Source organism: Rhinolophus sinicus, linkage group LG10, assembly GCF_036562045.2.
Source record: "Rhinolophus sinicus isolate RSC01 linkage group LG10, ASM3656204v1, whole genome shotgun sequence".
NCBI lineage: Eukaryota > Metazoa > Chordata > Mammalia > Chiroptera > Rhinolophidae > Rhinolophus > Rhinolophus sinicus.
Window position 1 is genome coordinate 83,563,700 of NC_133759.1, and position 20,935 is coordinate 83,584,634.

The 20,935-nt window shown below is 46.7% G+C and overlaps 1 protein-coding gene across 1 annotated transcript in view; it reads left to right on the forward strand.

Annotated features, from left to right (window-relative positions):
- ARHGAP26 (Rho GTPase activating protein 26) overlaps positions 1-20,935 on the forward strand; it is a 703,968-nt gene that overhangs the window by 270,351 nt on the left and 412,682 nt on the right. Inside the window, exon 3 of the mRNA XM_074313709.1 lies at positions 1,293-1,488. The gene's annotated coding sequence lies outside the window, so the exon portion shown is untranslated. The remainder of the gene's footprint in view (positions 1-1,292; positions 1,489-20,935) is intronic.

The following is a 20,935-nucleotide window of genomic DNA, read 5'->3' on the forward strand; positions in this document are numbered from 1 at the left end:
CATCAGTAGTGCCCAAGTTGAGAAACCCTGAATTAGAAGCTCTTGGTTATTTACGGACTTTGACTAATCAAGTTCTAGAAATGCGTAGCCCGAGGAGAAGTACAAATGCCACCCAGGTAGGTGCCTTGGACAGCACAGTGCTTTTGAAGCCGCACACCTACCAAGCAGCACCACCGTCACCATCAGCATCACCCCGGAAGTTATTAGAAAAGCAAATTCCTAGGCCCCACCCCAGTCTTGCTGAATCAAAACCTCTGGAGGTGGAGCTCGGAAATCTACGGTTTAATAAGCCCTCGGGGTGACTCTAATTCATTCAAGCCAGCCTCGCTGGCAGTTTCCTAGCGACCAACTCCTGCACATTCCAGGTCTGAGCAGTAGGTGGCAGCAAATCCTATAATTTTGTCGTAACACCCGCTAAACCTGAGAAATTGCATCCTCAAGCTACATCAACTGGAACTGGGCGCTAGAGCGGTTTTGCACTAGGCCGCAGTGAATGCCAGCTTTCTAATCTTAGGAACATTGGGAGGGGAGGGGGGAACATGGTTCAAAGTCTTTCAGGGTTCTTTCTTAGTCACATAAGTGCTTCCAGGATTTTGAAATTGTTCAGTTCTAACTTATGTTACAAAACCATATTCTTCAACAGAGAATTTAGTGAATAATCCAGTTTGGACTATTCTAAAATACTTCTGAACCCATACAATCCCCAAATCACGAGAGTAAATCATGTCTGCGGTCCCTGGCCCCTTTGGGCCAAGCGTTTGACCCATCACACACCGGAATGGACCGCTGGCCCCTCCTCTACGTGTAGACCAGCCTGCTGAGGATGCACGTCTCACGTTTCCCTGGCTCTTCTGTCAGGCAGATGCATTTAAATTAGTTCAGCAAACCTTGTTCAGAGCAGGAACAAGTGCATCACAGTTCAGGTAATTTTCCATCTGAGCCACAGAGGGCACCCTCCGCTTCTCCATGGACACATGGTTGCTGTGAAGGCACTGAAGGGTAAGTGACCTGTCAGATAGTGAAGGATGGGGGAGTGGACATTATTATTATTTTTTTTCCCTGTAAAGCGGCTGAGGAATGTGGCTTTGGGGTTAGGCCTCAGCCCTGACCTCTAGACCCGGGTTTCTCAATGTGTGACATCCATCATCCATCAGCAGCAGCATCACCTGGGAGGTTGTTAGAAAAGCCGATTCCTGGACCCCATCCTAGACCAGCTGCATCAGAAGTGCTGGGCGTGGGGCCCAGCGAGCTGTGTTCTAACAAGAGCCTTCTCCTCCTCCCACCCCCTCCAGGTGACGATGGAGACTCAAGCTCGAGAACCACCACTCTCTCGTCCAGAGCATCTTCCTGGTTATTGGCCAGGATGCAAAACCATGTTGCTATTGGATCTCATCACACCTCTGCCAAGAGGTGAAATCTAAGAGCCCACGTCTTGGTGCCCAGCATCTTCTTCAGGTCACTTACCTGAGAACACCTGAGGACACTGAGGTCAGTCATTCTACATGAACCTGTGCAGTCCCTGGGCTCAGAGGGACATAAAGGCACACCAAGTAAGGTGTCAGCCCTCACCAGCTTTCAGGCTACTGTAGAAGGTGGGAGTGCCACAGGGGACAGAGCCCAAGGGACCTCAAATGGTGTAGCCCTGACTCCATGTGGAAGCAGAATGGAGGCATACACACTGCGACATTCCCTTCCCGTCCGTGCTCTTCTATTCTCTCACACCCACCTGCTGCTCCAGGCTCCCCCTCTTCTCCTTCCCGCTCAACAGCCCACCTTAGCTCTGCCCTAGGTTTCTTTTCCTTTTTCCCTAACTTCCCGTATCTCTTGTCGTATTTCCCCACATCCTGTTCTGGTTTTGTTTTAAATCACAAAAGTCCAAGGACAGATCTAGCAAAACACGGAGACCCCAGAGAACAGGAGGAAAAGAAACAATTGAGTGGAAAAGGACAGATTTCTGTTCATGGAAAAGACTGAGAACCCCCAAGCACACTTGAATAATTGTTGCTCCCTAGTGCGGTGCAAGCCTGGGGAAGGGAGACTGCTCTGTGGGCTGCAGACTGTGGGAGAAGCTCCGGAGCATGTTTGTTCCTGAGTAAGCCTTGGCCAGTGGGGGGGCTTCAGGTGAGCAGAAGGGAAGGAGAGGGCATCCCAGCCCCACAGCAGGGAGGAGCTGGAGTGTGAGGGCAGTCTGTTGGGATGGAGGATATGATGGGGAGTCATGGGAAGTGAGGCTCGATGGGTCCCCAGATTGACAGGGTGACAGTTAAAATCTGAGTTCGATGCTGGAAGTACCAGGGAGGTATACTAGGTTCTTGAGCAGAGGAGAGCTGCACGTAAGAATAGGTTATATTGGTATTGAGAAGGCATCGTCTATGACAGGGGTCACAAACTCAAACACCTGCGTGTGAAGTAGGCCGGGTAAGAAGCGGTAGGGAGGGTGGCTGTGGGGAGCTGGAAAGCATGTGTCCACTCTTACGTGGGCAGTGACGACACAGATTCGGACAATTGTTGCCGTAGGAAAATAGAAGCCCAGGGGTGCCAAATCTCCCAGTTTCTCAAGAGAACTCAGAATTCTGATTTCTTTTTCCTTAACGTTAAATGTCTTCATTTTCAAATATGGCAGCTAATTAACATTTTAAAAATCTGGGCCTCTGGCCGGTCACTCTGACCTGCATTTTTTATCCTACCTGCGGGTTTGTACCATACTCTTAAAATACTATTGCTATTGTTTCTTCTTAGTTTCTTCCCTCACTCTTTTCTATCAAATCCATTTACCGTAAGCACAAAATAAATATAACATTCACTGAACATGAACAGTGTACTGTTTTAAACCCTCACATGGATTCTCCCATTTAATTCTCAGACAACCCTATAAGACTAGTCATTCCCTTTTCATAGAACTAAGGCTCAGAGAGGTAAAATAACTTGCTACAGATCACACAGTAAATGGGAGCCAGGGCTCAAACCCAGGTTTCTGAGTCATGCATTTAACCGGTGTGTTTTATCCTTTCCTGTGTGGTTCATATGTCAGTCATGTTTTTTCCTCTTCCAAGCAGGCGCGGTATTCATAAGGTTGCATTCATCTTCTTGTGTTAAAATAGCTGGTTCACTTTTTTACTCTCCAAGCCTTGGGTACATAAGTTGTGTTAGTCTGTTCTGGTCCGTTGGACAAGCATTAACTGACTACCCACAAGGTCCCATGCACTGTGGGACACCAGTTGTCCAGCCAATTTCATGAAACTTTTAATAGGGGATATTGGCAAAGAGAAATGCAAAATGTCAATGTGCTATGGAATCCCATGCTGGGATAACGGCATCTTCAGTATGCAATGAAATCTCACAGTGGAGTCCTGAACTTGAGGAAGGGGTGGGTCAGGGACGACGTCTGGGGAGCAATGTCATGGGGGCTGCGTGTCAAAGAACTCCAAAGAGCACCAAGGTTCAAGAGGCCAACCCCTGGAAGAGCCAGAGGGTACAGGGAAGATCAGGAGAGGGGGGATAAGCATCAAGAAGGGTCAGGGGACAGCAGGGTCGAATCTACCCGAGAAGGCTAAGAGGTAGGAAGAAGAGCCAGTGCAGAGGTATCAGGGTCGAGAGGCTGAGGGGCAGGTCCCATGGGAGGATAAAGGCTTGTTTGTACAGTAAGTGGGTGAGCTGAATCACTGAAAGGCAGGAAGAGGGCATTGCCTCAGCCAGCACATAGAAAGGATTGACGTCTGGCCGGCTGGTCTACCTCTTACTGCCTGTAGGACCTTAGGCATGCCCCTTTGCCTCTTCTCAGTTTTCTCACCTGTAAGATGGAGTCTCCCATGCGTTAAGCTCAGTGAGTACTGTATAACATGCCTGGCCCAGGGCAATCACTCAGGCAATGTGAGTTATTGTTATTGTTGTAGACACTTGGTAAATGTTTGTTGAAAGAATGAAAGAGAGCAATGGCATAAGTGACCCCCATGATACCCACTGGAGGTGAGTGAGGAGGGCAGGAGCTTAAGCTTGAGACTGGCCCATGATTCCACTCGTCTTTTGAGGACTGGGAAATAAGGGTTACATTCACTTGAATGAGGTTTCAGCTTTATCATAAACTCCAAATGAAGCCATCTGGTCCCCCTGAGGAGCAGCCTGCCCAACAGGCAAGTGTGATGACGGATCCCGCAGACGAATCAGCCATAATTTGGTGCTGAGGCTGCTGATTTTCCTCAAACGGTTTGTCTGCACTCAGGCGCAGCTAGCATTCCTGCAGGTTCCGTCACTCCACGCAGGTGCAGACAGTCCTGCCGATGGAACGCTCTCTCCCGGCAGTTGCAGCAGCGTGGCACCTGGCACAAAGGAGCCCATATGGTGGCATTACGCAGGCGTTCAGGATGTGTGCCAGCCATGCTGGCTCCCAGTGATTGGCAGATACAGCTGCTGCCCTTGCTCCTAAATAACATGGGGCTGGAGACTCTCCCAGCCAGGTGGGTAGTTCCAGGTAACCGCAGGGATTCCCACTGGGCACAGGAAAAGAGAGAAAAGCTGTGTAAAATGATTACAATCGTGCTTTCCATATAGGCAGTCATTTTGTTTAAGGATCTCAGCTGCTGGGGTACATGCGGGTTTTTCACCGGGGTTTCTGTGTCAGCAGCTAAACAAGTGCCTTGACTTTGAGGCAGTGATGAAATCTTCTGGAGGAAGGGACCTCCAAAGTGAACATCTGGTTGATTATTATTTTTTTTTAATGAAATCATTTCTGTGGCAGTGGGTCTCAAACTTAGCTGTGTCCAGATTCCTGTGTGGGGTAAGAAACACACAGGGCTACCTATTCTGAATCAGTAGCTGCATGGCCAGACCTAGAAACCTGTATCGTTAACCAGCTTCTCAGGATTTCTTTCTCAGTGAGGCCTTCAGGCTGCCTGCATCCAATCACCTGGGGAGCTTGTTTAAAAATGCAGGTTCCTTGGCCCCACCCCAGACTCACTAACGAGGCAGCTTTGGGTGTGGACGACTTAATTTTAACAGGTGGCCCAAGCCACAAGTTCCTCAGTGATTCTGGAACACATTTATGTTTGGGAATGGTTGCATAAGTGGTTCTGACACACCATGACACTTTGGAAGCCTCTGATCTGCAGCAATTAAGCTTGAATTTCTGTCTCGCAGGCCCTAGATTTTTCTTTACCTGACTCAACTAGACTTCCCTCAGCAACCAATAAAATGTTGGCCAACAAACACAAAGAAGTAAAGAAAGTAGAAAAGTGATGTAACCTGAGGCCACGTTGAATCTGAGGCCAAGAAATTGTGATGGAAAAATACCAGGCTCCTCACCTTGACTGTGGGAAAGCTTTGGAGGGTGCAAGGGAGTGGGTGAAAACTGTTCTTTGATGAAGGGGCTAGTTGTAGTTAGCAGCCTCCTCCCAGAGGAGAGGCTGCTGCTTCTAAACGTGCATGGCTCTTTACTCCTCCTGGCATTGGAAACTTGGACCCCAGCTGTCAGATGCCTGGCCCCAGCCTCAGCCTGCAAGATCAGACTTCCAGCTGAGAGGCGCAGTCCACGGGTCTGTGCAGTGTTTCAGGGCAGGCTCTGCTGCCGGCCCCATGGAGCCTTTGCCGTCCTGTGTCCCCTCTCGCGGTGGTCAGCATGAGCAGTGTGAATCCCTGGGGAGCCAGTGCAGAGCCAATTCTCTAGGAACCCGGCTGGCCAGACAATGGCCTCTCTGTTTCTGCATTCTCGGGCACCCAGGCAGTTAACCTACAAACCGGCCTGGTGCCTATGGGGGCAGGCAAATTTCAAAGCTCTCTTTGGGCCCCGCATTTCATAGACTGAGAAGATGCACTTTCCTCCCCAAAGCACAGGTTTTCCATATTCTTTGACCATGAGGCCTTCACGTGGGTGTCTTTTCTCTGGCTGCAGCTGATGATCCCTGGGAGAGGTCATAGGTTTTCTGAAGAATTCCCCCAGAAACGCCTGGCATGAGGGGAGCTCTGTCTATCCAGTGATATGGACTGGGAGCCCTCCAAGTGTCCTTCTCCAGCCCCACGCCGGGCAGCGATCAAACAGCCATCCTGGAAGGCCAGAAACGGGCACTGAAAAAAATTTGTTTTTAAGCTCATTTCATGATACTCCATATCATTGCAAAACTTAAGACAGCTTACCAAAATGCACACCGTGTATCTCAATCAGAGGGATAGAAGCAAAGAGAAGACAAAGGAGGGAAAACAGACAACACCAGGTTGAAGTTTTGCATAAATTCTTTGGTTTTCTGATTAAAGACAGTACACAGATTTGGTTCTGAGATTTTTAGCAAGAAAAGAAGTGATTGATCTTAAAGGTAACCCAAATAGTCTCCATACCTTCACCCTTTCCTTCATTAAAAAAACGAAAACCACAAAATACCACAAAACTACATTTATTGAGTTTCTACTATGTGCCAGGCATTGTCCCAGGCACTAAGGATCGACCCATATGAACAAAATGAAGTCCCTGTTGTCATGGAACTTAATTTCTAGTTGAGGGAGCTAAACAGTATACAAGTAAACAAAGTAGGATGATAATACATCCGCTGATGCTAAGTGCTCAAATAAAAATGAAACAGTGTACAGGGGTATATCTATTGTAGATAGACAGTTAGGGAGGTCCTCTTAGGGAGTGATGTTTGAGCCGCAACCTGAAGAGGGAAACAGCGAGCTGTGTGGATGTGGGGGGAAGAGTGTTTTAGGCACAAAGGGCAGCATGTGCAAAGCCCATGGAGCGCGAGGGCAGTTGGTGTGTCTGAGGAACATCTAAGAGGTCAGCAGACTTGAGCACAGTGAGGAGGGAAGTGGGGGAGGGCGTGGGTGCCCTTGGGAATGGTGCAGCATGGCAGCCCTGGGGAGGAGACGAGGTCGGGAAGAGAACGGGACCTAACAGACCATGTGATGACTTTGACTCTTACGCTGAGTGAAATGAGCAGCATATGAGTGTTGAGCAAAGAGGCGATATGATTTCAAAAGATCACTCTGGCTACTGTGTGGGAAGGAGGCTGGGTGTGTGTGTTTGGGGTGGTGGTGGTGGTTTGCTCGTTTTCCAGGGCTACCATCACAAAATACCACAGATGGGTGGCTAAACAACAGACATTTATTTTCTCACAGTTCTGGAGTCCAGAAGTCAAGATGTTGGCAGGTTGAGTTTGTTCAGAGGCCTCTCTCCTTGGTTTGCAGACGCTGCCTTCTCCATGCATCCTCATGTGGTCTTTTCTCTGTGCACATGCATCCTTGGTATCTCTTTTTGTGTCCAAATGTCCTCGTCTGGTAAGGACACCAGTCAGATTGGATTGATTAAGCCCCACCCTAATGACGTCATTTTACCTGAATCACCTCTTTCAGGGCCCTATCGCCCAACATAGTCATCCTATTCTGAGATCCTGGGGGTTAGAGCGTCAACATATAAATTTGGAGGGAATAATTCAGCCCATAATGAGGCAAGATGGAGACCAGTTAGGGGGCTGGCAAGAGATGCTGGTGGCTTCGTCTAGAGGGATAGATGTGAAAGTGTGAGAAGCAGTCAGATTCCTCAAATATCTTCAAGGTAGAGTAGGATTCACGGATGGATTGGATGGAGGGTGTGAAAAAAGAGAAGTCAAGGATGGCTCCAAATTTTTTTGGCCTGAGCAACTGGAAGCATGGGGTTGGCATTTATGGAGCGGGGGGAAACTATGGGAGGACCAAAGCTGGGGAGACGCTGAGATCAAGGAGTTCAGTTTGGGGCATGTGAAGTTTGAGATGCAAGTTACACATCCAAGAGGAAATGTCAAGTGGCCAATAGGCCAAACACCAGCTTGGAGTTTAGGGGAGAGGTCAGGGTTTACCAACATAATTATCCTTTGGCAGTTTTATGGTTTCTTTTTCATAACAACTTTGAGATAATATTCACATACCATGCAATTCAGCCTTCTAAAAGTGTACAATTTGGTAGATTTTAGTATGTTCACAGGGTTTTGCACCCATCACCACTATCTAATTCCAGGACCTTTTCAAAAAGAAATCTCATCCCCATTAGCAGTCACTCCCCATTCCTTCCTCCCCTCAAGCCCTTTGCAGCAACTAATCTTTCTCTCTCTATGGATTTGCCTGTTCCGGATATTTCATAAAAACAGAATCATACAGTACGTGGCCTTTTTGCCTCTGGCTTTTTTCACTGAGCATAACGTTTTCAGGGTCCATCCATGAGTATCAGTACTTTATTCCTTTTTAGGACTGAATAATATTCCATTGTATGGCTATGCCTTATTTTGTTTATTTATTGCATCAGTTGGTAGATATTTGGGTTGTTTCTGCTTTTTCTCTATTATGAATAATGCTGCTGTGAACAGTCATGCACAGGTTTTGTGGGAACCCATGTTTTCAGTTGTTTTGAGTATATACTTAGGAGTGGAATGCTAGGTCATAGGGTAACTAACTCTATGTTGAATATTTTGAGGAACGTCAAAACTGTTTTGTAAAGCAGCTGCACCATTTTCCAGTCCCACCAGCAATGTATGAGAATTCTAATTTCTCCACATCCTTTCCTGTACTTGTTATTATCTGTCTTTTTTATAATGGCCGTTTGAGTGGGTGTGAGCCTCTCAGGGCAGTTTTGATTTGCATTTCCTGGAAGACTAATGATACTGAGCATTTTTCATGTGCTTCTTGCCACTTGTATGTCATTTTTAGAACTATGTCTATTTGAATTCTCTGCCTATTTTTAATGGGGTTGTCTTTTTATCGCTGAGTTCTAAGAGTTCTTTATATATCCTGGATACGAGTCCCTGTATAATATGATTCTCTATTCTGTGGGTTTTCTTTTCCTTTTTCCTGATGTTCTTTGAAGCACAAAAATTTTTGATCTTAATGAACTGACGTATAAATTTGAGAGCCATCAGCGTATACCGGTAGATGTTATTTTAAGCCACAAGACTCCATTAGAACCATTAGGAAGTTGGTTTAATAAGAATGGTAGTATCCAAGGACTGAATGCAAGGTTGGCCGTCATTCATAGGCCCAACATATGAGAAGATATCAACAAAGGAGACTAAGACAGACCAGACCCTGCTCCCTTTCCAGGGTGGCAACGAAAAATTCAAAATTCTTCTTTTTTTAGGAAGTGCAGTTCTGGTCCTCTGTCTCAATTCTCTCCAAGGCTGTGCAGACTCCAGGGGCCTTGCCCATTTAAGTGAGGAGCCCTTTTCCCCCCGGGCCCCTAATCACATGACCTCATAGCTTCTGCCCTCGGTAAAACCCTGTATATTCTCATCTCAGACCACTTTCCCTTTCACACAGAATGTATCACCACATGCATCACTTACTCCATCTATTGGAAAGATTTTCTGTCCCCATCTCATCCAAGACCACCCTTGAATGTGGCTATAACTCAGCCACTATCCATTTTTGCCTCGCACCCAGCAACTAGGCAAACCTATCTATAAAGCAAGCTAGGGCTCCCTCCTCTTCCTTTAGCTGGTCTTAAGGACACCCAACATGGCATAGGTGCAAGCTGGGCAGGGATGCTTGTGCAACTGTGATAGGTGACCTAGGAGTCTTGACGTTCCATCAATGCAGACTGATCGCAAATACACCATGTCCAACTAACAACATACTGCTGCTGGGCCCACCCAGCTCTACGACTTGGTGGATCTGACTGAAAACCCAGCTCATACCAGGCAGTTGCAGACACACGATCACTTTGTGTCCAATGGTCAAATGTTCTTTCTCTACCAGGGCCCAGTAACACATCAGGAGTTATTTCTCTGAAGGGGAATGCTTCTCTGCTGCACATTGCGTGGTCATGATCTAGAATCCTGGGATGGCATCATGATTCTCCCACGGGGTCTTTCAACAATTTGTCTTTTACTTTGGAGGGGATATTCTGGTTTACCTCTGACGCTTGGACTCCTAAAGAGGTGGCTGTGGCTGGTCCCTGAACCTGCATAGCACTCGCGTCCCACCCTGTGGCGTGCACGTGTCTTATCAAGGCTTCCAGTGTGGGGCCTCCTCTTGCTTTTCCTGTCTGATCAGCCTGATGCTGTCAAGATCATGCATCAGTGTGATGTTCTGTGGGAAGTGCAGGTGGTCCAGATCGCTTCGGACTGTGTTAGGACAGAAGGTGAGAGAGTTAAACGAGCATGGAAGTAAAATTGTAAATAAATGTCGTCAGTTTCATGATCATGTGAACTGTTTCCTGATCCTCTTTTCTAATAAAAATAGGAAACACATTCACTGAATAGAGAGCCACATACCATGTACCTTAGGCCTTATTAATCTTCTGTAGCAAAAATGCCACCTCAAGCACAGCAGCTGCCATCGGGCTACTGCGTGGTTGAGCTGCAACCGTCTACAGTCATTTTCTCAATCCTCTGGTCTCTGCAGGGATCTGACTGGCGAGTTAAATGAAGATACGCGAAGGACCACCACCCTTGCATCATTTAGATTTTTAATGGTGACACTTCTCCATCCCTTCAGGGTACCATATTTTTCATTTACAATATTGGCCAGGAAGGAGCGGGCGGTTTTGGAGGCTTCCATTTGACCTTCTCCACTATGGTAGCTCTTATGCCAAAGGCCAAGGACCTTTCTCTTAAGATGGATCCTTTCTCTTAAGGATCTTCTACCCCTTCAGTTAACAGGTTCTGGATCTGAAAATTGACTTCATGCAGGAATTGAGCAGGGCCATGACTTTGTATTGGGCCAATTGCCCTCAGTCTTCTGCTCTTCCACTGTTGCTTTTTCTTTCCTCCTCTTCTCTCTCATTATAGACGTCAAACATCACCATGTGCACTGCCCATCTCTTTTGCTCCTAGGAATGTCGTGCTCTATCAACAATCTCCACTGCTCCCTGCAGGTCAGTCTCCCTTAGCTGCCCCTCAAAACTTGACAGTTGTTTTGGTAAAAGCCACCAGAGCTGGATTCTGATGATTGCCGCCTGGCCTCTGTTACTTGAGAATGGGGGGTCATCCCCGTGGATAGTAACAAGTCCAGCTCTGTGACTACCTCTCTGGCCTGCAGAGGAGAGGACTCTTTAGTGATGCTAAGTTAATAAGGTCTTGATGGCCTTTAGTTAATGGTGTGTCCTCTAGGCCCTCTCATGGGACAGTATCCTAAGGTCCCCTGGCCTCTTGTAATGTATCCACTCCAGCATTTTCACTTCCTATAGCTTCTTTATTCCTTTCTCTACTGTCTTTCAAAACAAATCAGGCATTTCCATTTTGTTCAGCACAGGCCATCACTTTCTCTGGGCTTCTAACAACTGTTGGATTTGTTTGTCTATTCCCGTGGAACACATTCCCAAAAGCTGGTGGCTTAAAACAACATACGTTATCTCATAGTTTCTATGGGTCCGCTTGGTTTCTGTGGGTCAGCTTGGAAGTGGCTTAGCTGCATGGTTCTGGCTTAGGAACTCTCGTGAGGTTGCAATCAAGATGTCAGCCAGGGCTGCATTGTCTGAAGCCTTGATTGAGGCTGGAGGGTCTGCTTCTAAGAAGGCTCACTCGCTGGCAGTCAGGGACGGCTGGGATGCTTCCGTTTTGCTCCACGTGGCCTCTCTCTTCCCTGTGGCTTCTCCAGCAAGACAGTCTGGACTTCTTTACATGGAGGCTGGGCTCGGTGAGAGGAAGAGAGAGACAGCATGCCAGAAACAGAGAATGTGCCAAAAGGGGAGGAAGAGCCTACAATTAAAGTCAGTCTAATCATGGAAGTGACATCCCATCTCTTCTGCCATGTTTTACTTCATAGAAATGAGTCCATAGGCCCAGCCTGTACTCGGGGGGGGGGAAGGGATTACACAAAGGCATGACTACCAGGTGGCAGGGATTACTGAGGGCCATTTTGGACACTGCCTACCATAGCTACCCTAGCAGCAAGTTTCCCTGAACCCCTGGGGTCCTTGATAGGGTGTTAAATCCCATGTCTCAAGAAAGTGCCTCCAAGTCAAAGTATTTGAGTCTTATGTTCTTACTTCTTGATCAAGAGCCCTCGAATCTAATCCTCACAGTACTTCTCTGGCTCCTGTTGATACATGCTAGTTAGTTCCTGCAGCTCTCATTGTACAATCTCTTTCCTCCCTTATCAGGCCCAGCATGTCCTGGAACTCAATCCTACTTATTGGAAGGTGAGGGCAGTTTCTGAGAAGCCTTGTGGGAGAGAGACCTCTGCAGCATCATCCAGCTTGGGGAGGCACTAACTCTTACTAGAAAGAGGTGGGCTACCCTGCAGTCGCCTCACGAGGGCATGACCATGAACAAGCCCAGAGCTTGTTCTATCCAGATGTCCCTATCTCACATTCCAACCAGGGTTCTGACCTTAGCATAGCAGGCAGTTTAGGCTGAGCTTTTAAATGTCTCCAGACCTTTGAAACGCTTAACAATTAAGTCCTGCTTCTGTTCCTCAGCTATTTTAGCTTTTCTACTGCAGGAAATAAGGGTCTCTTTGTAAACTACCAAATAAGCCCTTTGGCTCTCACACTTAGCCATGAACTCTTTGTTAAGGACCCTCAGTTTCTCTTCTGTGGCAGGGCTTCAAGACACCTTAGCTAACCCTGTTGGCGATAGAGAGACACACCCACCGACCCAATGTGAGTCCCCCTACCTGTCAGGCTGTTCCCTTCTACCAGGATGCTTCCCCAGGCCACCACCAGCCAAACTTCAGCAGTTAGGCTGCCACCTGTGCCAGGACTCTGTGCCCCACAGTCTACGCAAAATGGTGTCCTCTTTGCTTTCCAGGTGGTAAGCAAGGCAGTCCCCAAACCCCATCTTTCTGCCTGCTCTCTCCAACCATTCCTGTCCTAATTTGGGTTTTCTGAGAAGCAGATGTCAAGTAGCGATAAAGTGCAAGAGATTTGTGAAAGAGGGAGGGAGCAGGACTAGGCAGGGAGAGTCTTCAGACTGAAGGAAGGACGATTGGTTAGGAAAAGTCTCAGACTGTAGCATGGTTATAAGAACGTTTCAACTAGGCCATGGAGAGTCCTTAACCAGAGTTAGAGGGATCCTGCCCTGGGACGCCACCATGCTCAGGCATTGCTGGGAGCCGCTCTGGAAAGCCAGCTCCTCCCCAGCTCCTGGCGGCTGCAGGAGAGCCAAGCAGCCTTGTCATGGTACCCAGTCTGCAAGTGCCCTGAGTCCTGAGAACAGTTCTCTGAGCCTGCTGAGAATATGTAAATGCTCAGAACCACCAAGTGTCTAAATTTGAGGGCCCTCTGCCCTAGGACCCCAGCCAGATGCCCCTCCTGGGACACCCCCCACTCCCCTCACTGGCCCTGGGTGCAGACCTGGTCTCAAGAATGACAAGTGGTAGGGCATGGAATTGTGCAGAGGCTAGCAGAGACAAGGTGGGGCAGATATGGCCTCCTTGGAGAGTCTCATCTAGGATTAACTGGTCAGGCTTGAAAAACCTAGAACGCAGAAGGTCTCTTGACAGGCAGGGTTTCACGGGGTTAAGGCCCCCGTCAAAGACTTGTCTGGTGATGGGAAGGGATTCTAGCTGTGTTCCTGTCCTGCCTCTGGGGATTGAACTGCCACCATTGCGGTCACTCCTTTGTCTAGAGCTTAACCTCTCCAGGCTCCTCTTTTCAAACTATATTCCTCATCCTGCCCTTGCTTCCCAAGAATGAAATGGCTAAATCTCACGTGCTTCTCTATGCACTCCTTTTCCTGGGCCTTTCCTCAATCCCAGGAATGACGCTAGAGGGTAGAACTGCACTGGAGGCACGTTGCAGGGGGAGGCGGGGAGGGGCGCAGCGAGGAGTGGTTAGGGCAGGCAGAGGAAGCCCCATCCTGAAAAAAATGAAGTATTGCCTAACAGATTGCAGTTCCGTGCCAGGAGGGTGCGAATGATTATACTTTTTTCCAAGTGGTATTTGGGCCACTTTACCTGCCTCCAGGTATTCTGGGGAGATGTCTTTGTGTCTTTGAGGCAAGAAAACCACCCTTAATATCATGCAATGGGGTAGGCTGGGAAAAGGATAGAATCAGGCCGTGTTTCTGTCCCCTTGGGTGCCTCTTGCAGGTGTCAGAGAGAGGGGAGGATGTCAGAGTCGGCTCACTCTACCAGAACACTTTCATGTTGTAACCTGCTCAGGGTGAAAATGATCCCAGCTCAAACCTCTGGAGGAAAGCGATACCCCCTTCCATTGCCCTGCGGCCTCGCAGGACAGAACACCTTGTTCCTCCTGCAGAGCAGGCCGCTGTGATTGTTCTCATCCACGGACAGGCAGACCGCCCTTGCTTGTTTCCAGCAGCTGGACAAAAAGCTGATGCAGAAAGACCGAGCCTGGGGATTGGCTTTTGGTCAGGAGCTCCACACACACCTCACGGGTGGAGGGGGTAAGGGCAGGGATGCATGTCTCAGGGAGACTGACCTCACAGTGGCACCGCCTCTGGCTGGTAGGGAGCATGCCCGCCCCAAGCTCTACAGCACGGAGGGACCTGGGGCTGCTCGCCAAGTGTCTGGGCCTCTGCTTCTAAATTTGGGGACGGATGGATAGATAGATAGATAGATAGATAGATAGATAGATAGATAGATAGACAGACAGATAGATGATAGTTGGATAGATAGATAGATAGACAGACTGATAGATTGATGATAAATAGATGATAAATAATAATGACACCGCCTTCATAGTCTTGTTTTGAAGGTTAAGGGGAATGAGGTGTGAAAAGTCTCCAGGCCAGGCCTGGCATTCTAAGCTCTTAATAAAGGAAAGCTGCTGTGAGTGTGGGTGCTTCTGCAGTGGATATCAGAGCAGCAAACATGTTCTGCTTTCCAAACTCAGATGTGTCTGAAATGTCGCATCACTTCATTACTTTAAAAAAATCAAGTGAAATTCAAATCTAAGCCCTCATTCTGTCAGGCTTTCAGGAAACTCAGTCTCAGTGATCATCCCAGCTCCTCTATCCCAGGTTTCACAGGGAGCCCAGACATTGGGGAGACGCCTGCGTTTGCCACAGAGGACAGAGGTATGTCCAGGCTTGGCTGAGCACCTGAAGCTTGCGGGCTCTGCACTTCTGTGCCGCCCCAGGGCGCAGGACCCCCAGGCTGGGCTCCTACACTGCGTGCCTCAGCCCACCGTGAAACTCTCCCCCCGTGTCTGCAAAGGGACCTGCAAGGGAGTGTGGCCAAGGCTCCATCACTCACCAACCTGCAGATCTCCCTCTGCTGAAGGAAATCCTGCTCCTCTTCTCCCAAAGGCAGGCCCCTCCCTCTCCAGGCCCTTTGAGCCCCCTACTATCTGCTCTTCAACTTGGGAAGATCTTTATAAAAGAGAAGGACAGGCTGGTTCCAGACAGCTTCTGCTGTTAGCTTCACATCACAGACTCCCCTATGGCAGGAAGGTGGGGGTGGGGGCTGTTGTAAGAGAGTCAAAGGTACATTTATTTACTTACTTATTCAAGAAATCTCCTCTCTGTGTCAGGTGCCACTCTAGTCCCTGAGAGCCATTAGTGAACAAGTTCCCTCTCTCCAGAGTCTCACACTCTAGTGGCGGTAGTCAGATGGTAAGAGCATAAACAAACATAGAGGTGATTTTGCTTAGTGTTAAAGTGCTAGGAAGAGAAGAAAAGAAAGTACTGGAATCGAGAATGAATGGGAGTGAGATAGTTCACATTTGGTTGGGTGGCCGAGGAAGTCCAGGAGGTCATGTCTGAATTAAGACTGCAGCCATGAAAGATGTAGACAGAAGTGGTCCAGGCAGAGGGAACAGTCTTGCTGTGGGAACGAGCTTGGCCTGTTCTATCACGAGCAAGGTGGTGTTGCAAAAAGAGGCTGGAGAAGTAGTCAGAAGCCAGACAAGTGCTTGAAGATCAAATCATGACCTTTCAGTCCACGGCAGGGTCCCATAGAAAGGATTGGAAGCAGAACAGTAACAATCTAATTTACATTTTTAGACTGAACTTTGGCTGCTGGGCAGAGACTGGTTTATGCTTGTCAAAAGTGGAAGCAAGAGACTAGGGAGAGGCGGTCACCATGGCCCCCAGGAGACGGTGCCTCATATGCTGCAGGGGAAGCAGGGCCTGTCCCATCACAGTAGACCGTCAGTGTCAGCGTTCTGATTTTGCCAGCAAAAGCAGCATGGCCTCCCTCCACCTTCCAGTGGACATTTTAATTATATTCTTTCTTATGTACCTTTTTCTTTAGGATTAAACATATTTAGTTTCCCACTAAGTTATTTTAAATGTGCTCTGTCACAGTCAAATGAATCGGTGTTTATGAGTAAAAGCATATTTTTGTAATGGATTCTTTATCTTGTCCCGTCTTCCATTCTGGGTTGGTGTTTCAGAACCTTACTCATCCTTCCCCATCCTCTCTCTTATCTTCTTGTAAGGCTTGGATTTGGTCAAATCCTTTCCCCAATTTTGTGTCATTCCCTCTTTATACTGTTAAAGATACACTGGGGCATATTAAAAATTTTAAGAGTTTATTTGACCAAAAATCAATTTCAATCAGGTAGCACCAAACTGGAAGCAAAGAAAGGAAGTTATCTGATTATTGGCTGTCGCTTAAAGCCTAGTTGACTATTTGTGATTGGTTGTCCTTAGGCTTCAATTGGGTAACCTTGAGGCATTTACAGGCTTAGATTTTGGTTTGCTTATGTAGGCTGCCACAGCATTAGCGCCACCTCAGTCGAATGGCCTCCCTGTTTAATTAATTTAACAGTACCCTTTGCTGCTCTGCAACGAGGAAGGACAGCAAAGGTTAAATAAAACCGGCTACAATAAAAATCAGTTCTGCTTAGTCATACTCACGCATTTCGTAAACACCATGTATCAGGCACCAAGCTGAAAATTTACCTCATTTTATTTTCATGACAATCCTATGACATAGATACTTCTGTTATAGAAAAAGAGAAGCTCTAGGAAACTAAACGAATTTCCCCAAGTCTCACGCTAGAGTGAGTGGCAGGATGGGTTTCTTAAGGTTGGATAGCTCAGTTTCAAATCGGAAGGATGTGGAGCTATGTGAGTACAGACCACACTTCTGTTCTTCGCACTTCAGTGACATACGCAACATGCAAATTCAAGTTCTGATGCAAATAAGCACCTCTTTATTTTCGGAGTCAACCATTCAGGCATCTTCTGTGGCAAGCCTGTGGCTCTGAGGGTAAGACTACGCCTTGATTGAAAGTGATGTTCCTGTCAGTCCAGATTTGTGCTGACAGAGGTGTGATGGTCCCTGGAGGCCGCAAGATGTCTGCCCAGCAATGGCTGCTGCCCGCTGCACCTCCACTGCATGAATACAGAGCTGGTGCGGCTGCTAAGCCCGTCCTAGTCTAATGACTCTTCATTTTCATGCCTGGCTATTGTTAATGATCTCTCTCTCTCTCTCTCTCTCTCTCTCTCTCTCTCTCTCTCAATAGAATTAGGATGTACTGGAAAATGTGGCTTCTGTATAGGAAGCTGAAAATCCAAAAATTGCCATCTGGATATTTTATGTCTCCTTACACAATAAGACAGCCTCTCAAGACAGCACATTTTGGGGGCAGCCTGGCAGCGTCATCAGCAGCTTGCTTCCTCCTCGTGCTTCCTGCTCCCAGCTGCTGAGTTCCCCTCTGTAGCTTGAGTGGAATAGGAGATGGGTCAGTGGGTGAAGACACTAAGGCCATGCCTGCTTTGTCCTCTGCCTGTGACCTCTACCAGACCCTTCTCTCTGTCTTTGCTCATGCTGCCATAAAGGTTTCTTTTTCATTTTTTGAAACCTCTTCTAGTACAATCTGACCCTCATTCTCTGCATAGCCAGCCCTTTGATTGTTTCATGTATTTGATGAGGGCTGGTATAGCTTCCTTGAGAAAGGCAGGTAAGGAGATAGTAAACATGAGCTCTCACCTAATACTATTACTACCATGACTAGTACTACTGCTATTGCTGCTACTACTGGTAAAATCCTTGATACAGGGTTCATGCCTCCCAAGTCTCATATTTTTGAAGAATGCTGGATACACAATAGACATTTCATAGACATTTATTAAATACTCACTAGTCTAACTTTACGTTTCAGTTTCACCACGTGTAAAATATCCATCAGGGTTTCCCAGCTTCAGGCATTTTCCTATTACCTTTGCATATTGGTGTACAATCTGTCTGATTATTTTCTTCAGGATTCTTCTTTAAATCCATCAATCACCTTTGTTTTACGTGATTTCTTTTATAATCTATTTAGTATATCCTTTTCACAAAAGGAAAACCAGCACCTTATGCATTAAGTGGAAAGGAACTATAAACCAAATTTATAACTATTGTTTTATAAAGTTTTCCCAAGTGCCATCTAAAGACTTCTCCTATGTCACCTGTGAAGTAGGACATTGGTGTCAGAGCTTTACTTGAAAGGGGCTGTAGCAGAGGCTGTCAGTTCCCTTTGAACTTTCTGCTCCCTTGTGCTCTCTACCCTTCTAACTGCCGAGGTCTGCACCTCTGTACCAGAGAGCTTTTTCCAGACCATAGAAGGCCCCTCTGCCCTGCTTTCCAGGCTGCCAGGGAATTCACATCCCTGAGAACAGTGGCCTCGACCCATGCCTGATGGGAATTGGTGGAGAAGTACCCCTGATCTCTCATCCTTCTGGTGGGATACTTCCGAGAAGTTTCTTTTACATGATTTCCCAGAGTTTCTCTGTAGGGTTAAGTTCCAGTCGCTTACTGTAGTTGCTGGCTTGCTAACATCACCCTGTTGGCTGCCTTCCTTTCCTCTATCACCTCTCCAACGCTTTACCAGTGTGTCTGCACCTCTCACATGAACTAGTTGCTCTCAAATCCTTGTTTCCAAGTTTGCTTCTAGGGGAGCCCAAACCAAGTCAGGGTCTGCTTGCTAGTCAGGGGATGACGATCATTTTTGACACTCATCAATTGAGGTTTGCATGATGTATGCTTTACTCAACTCTGCACTGTCTGTGCAGACTTATCAAATGATGAGTGGGAACAAGTACAGCCACAAATATTTTGTCCAGGTCCCATTTTCCTACCAAAGTAAGAATTTAAAAATATTTTCCAGAAAAAAAAAAAAAGTTGAATTAAGTCTAAACGGTTTACAATAGTAATGGTTCTTCCCAACATACACAAGTAAACATGAGAAAAGGTTATATTTGGATATGTCCTTCAGTGGAGGAAATATGCTTAAAGCCTGGGAGTTATTAAGCACAGAAATTGGTTATAAATGCAAATGATTATTTTGAGAGAATAGTCGTAAATGTTTACCACGTAGTACTATCATCACAATAATGACCCTGGTTAATAATTCCAAAATCCTCACAATTTTATCACACATGCTCTCATTTAATTGAACCTTCCCTGTAAAAGCTATTTCATTGTCTCCAGCACTCAGTGCAGGAAATGAAAACGTAACAAAAACTGCTTGGATTAAAAGGGCAAGTTTGTTCTGCTTTGTTGATCGAGATGCTTGACTTATATTCTACTTCATCTCTTCAGAAATTCCAACATTTGTGTTGTTCCTTTGAAAGACTCCTGCTCACTTACTTGACATTCAGACTGCTTTTTCAGCCATTGATGGGGCTGCTTACTGATGGCATTCATTGGGCACCACAGAAATCTAGCTGTCCGAATTTCTCGGTGCTGAGAATATAGCAATGAGCAAAAGATATCTTGTCCCAGCCTTCATGGAGCTTATAGACTAGTGAGAAGTCTAAGCCATTAATCAAACAAACGAATCCTTAGAAAGTACAAGTGCTATGAAGGAAGAGGATGGTATATTCTGAGAGAGAGTCAAGGAAATATTTATTTGTGTGAGGATTATCCATTGGAGGTTATGTTCAGTTAGGAGTAACAGAGTCCCGATGAATAGTTGCTTAAACAATTTGGAGAAGTCTAGAAGTGAGCAGACCAGGGTTGGTATTGTAGCTCTTCGGTGTCATCAGGTTCTTTCTAACTTTCTGATCTGCCATCATTCAAGTATGATCCTTGGCTAGTATAAGTCTGCTAGAGTACTTTCATCATGGCACAGATCCAGACACAGGCAAGGAAGGAGGGCCAAAAACAAACAGGGAAATTTTCCAGAAGTACAATCTAACAGTTTCTGTTCACACCTTATTGGCTTGAACTGTGTCTCATGGTTACTCCAGTTGCAAGGGAGGCTGGGAAATGCAGAGTTTTAGTGGGAACTTCACCACCAACAAAATCAGAATACTCTTAATAAGAAGAAAGAAAGAATGGATCCTGGATAGGCAACTAGCGATCTCTGCCAGAGTAGTGCCATTCACTCGAATAGAATGAGACCGAGTCCAGTAAAGCAGAGCAGAAACTTTATTCTTTGATCAAGGAATAGAGAAGGACGAGCTCATGACTGAAGGCTCCTTCTTCCCGACTGGGGAGGAGCTTTCTCTATTTATAGGCTGGCTGTGATGTGGAGTGATTACATTCTTTTAGGCATGTGTAGTTATTCTGTTGCATTTGGCCCTTTGGCACAAGGTCCTTTTTGCACACGATGCCCCATCACCTCTTGGTTTTCGCACTCGGTACCTTGGTCTTTGCGGTTGGGAATCCTTTTCAGTTCCTGTAAGTAAGCATCGCAGATGACACAGTTTAGGTGTTGAAAAACGGTAAACGTTAGGGTCTTGTGGATGATAGCCCGGTGACACTCCTTTGAGGAAGTAACATCTAAGCTAAGTTGAAGCTAAAAATGAAGAATTACCTAGGCTAACAGTAGTGGAGAAGCATTCCAGGAAGAGAGACTAGCAATATATGAAAGAAGGAAAGAAGGGGAGGTGAAAAAGAACTTAACTGTCCAGGTTGAGTGTCCCATAAAGAGCAAGGTGAGAGTATTAAAGCCCTTTCCTGGTTTCCTATTGAAAATCATGAGGACTGCAGTCAAATAATAAAAGAATGCTGAGCAGGAATATTAAATGACTGTTCTCAGAAAGAGAATATTCTATATACCATTCCTCCATGACTCATCCCTTCCCAAATATCTTCAATTTTGAGCACTTCGTACTTTTTCCACTGAAAGTATGAAGTGGTG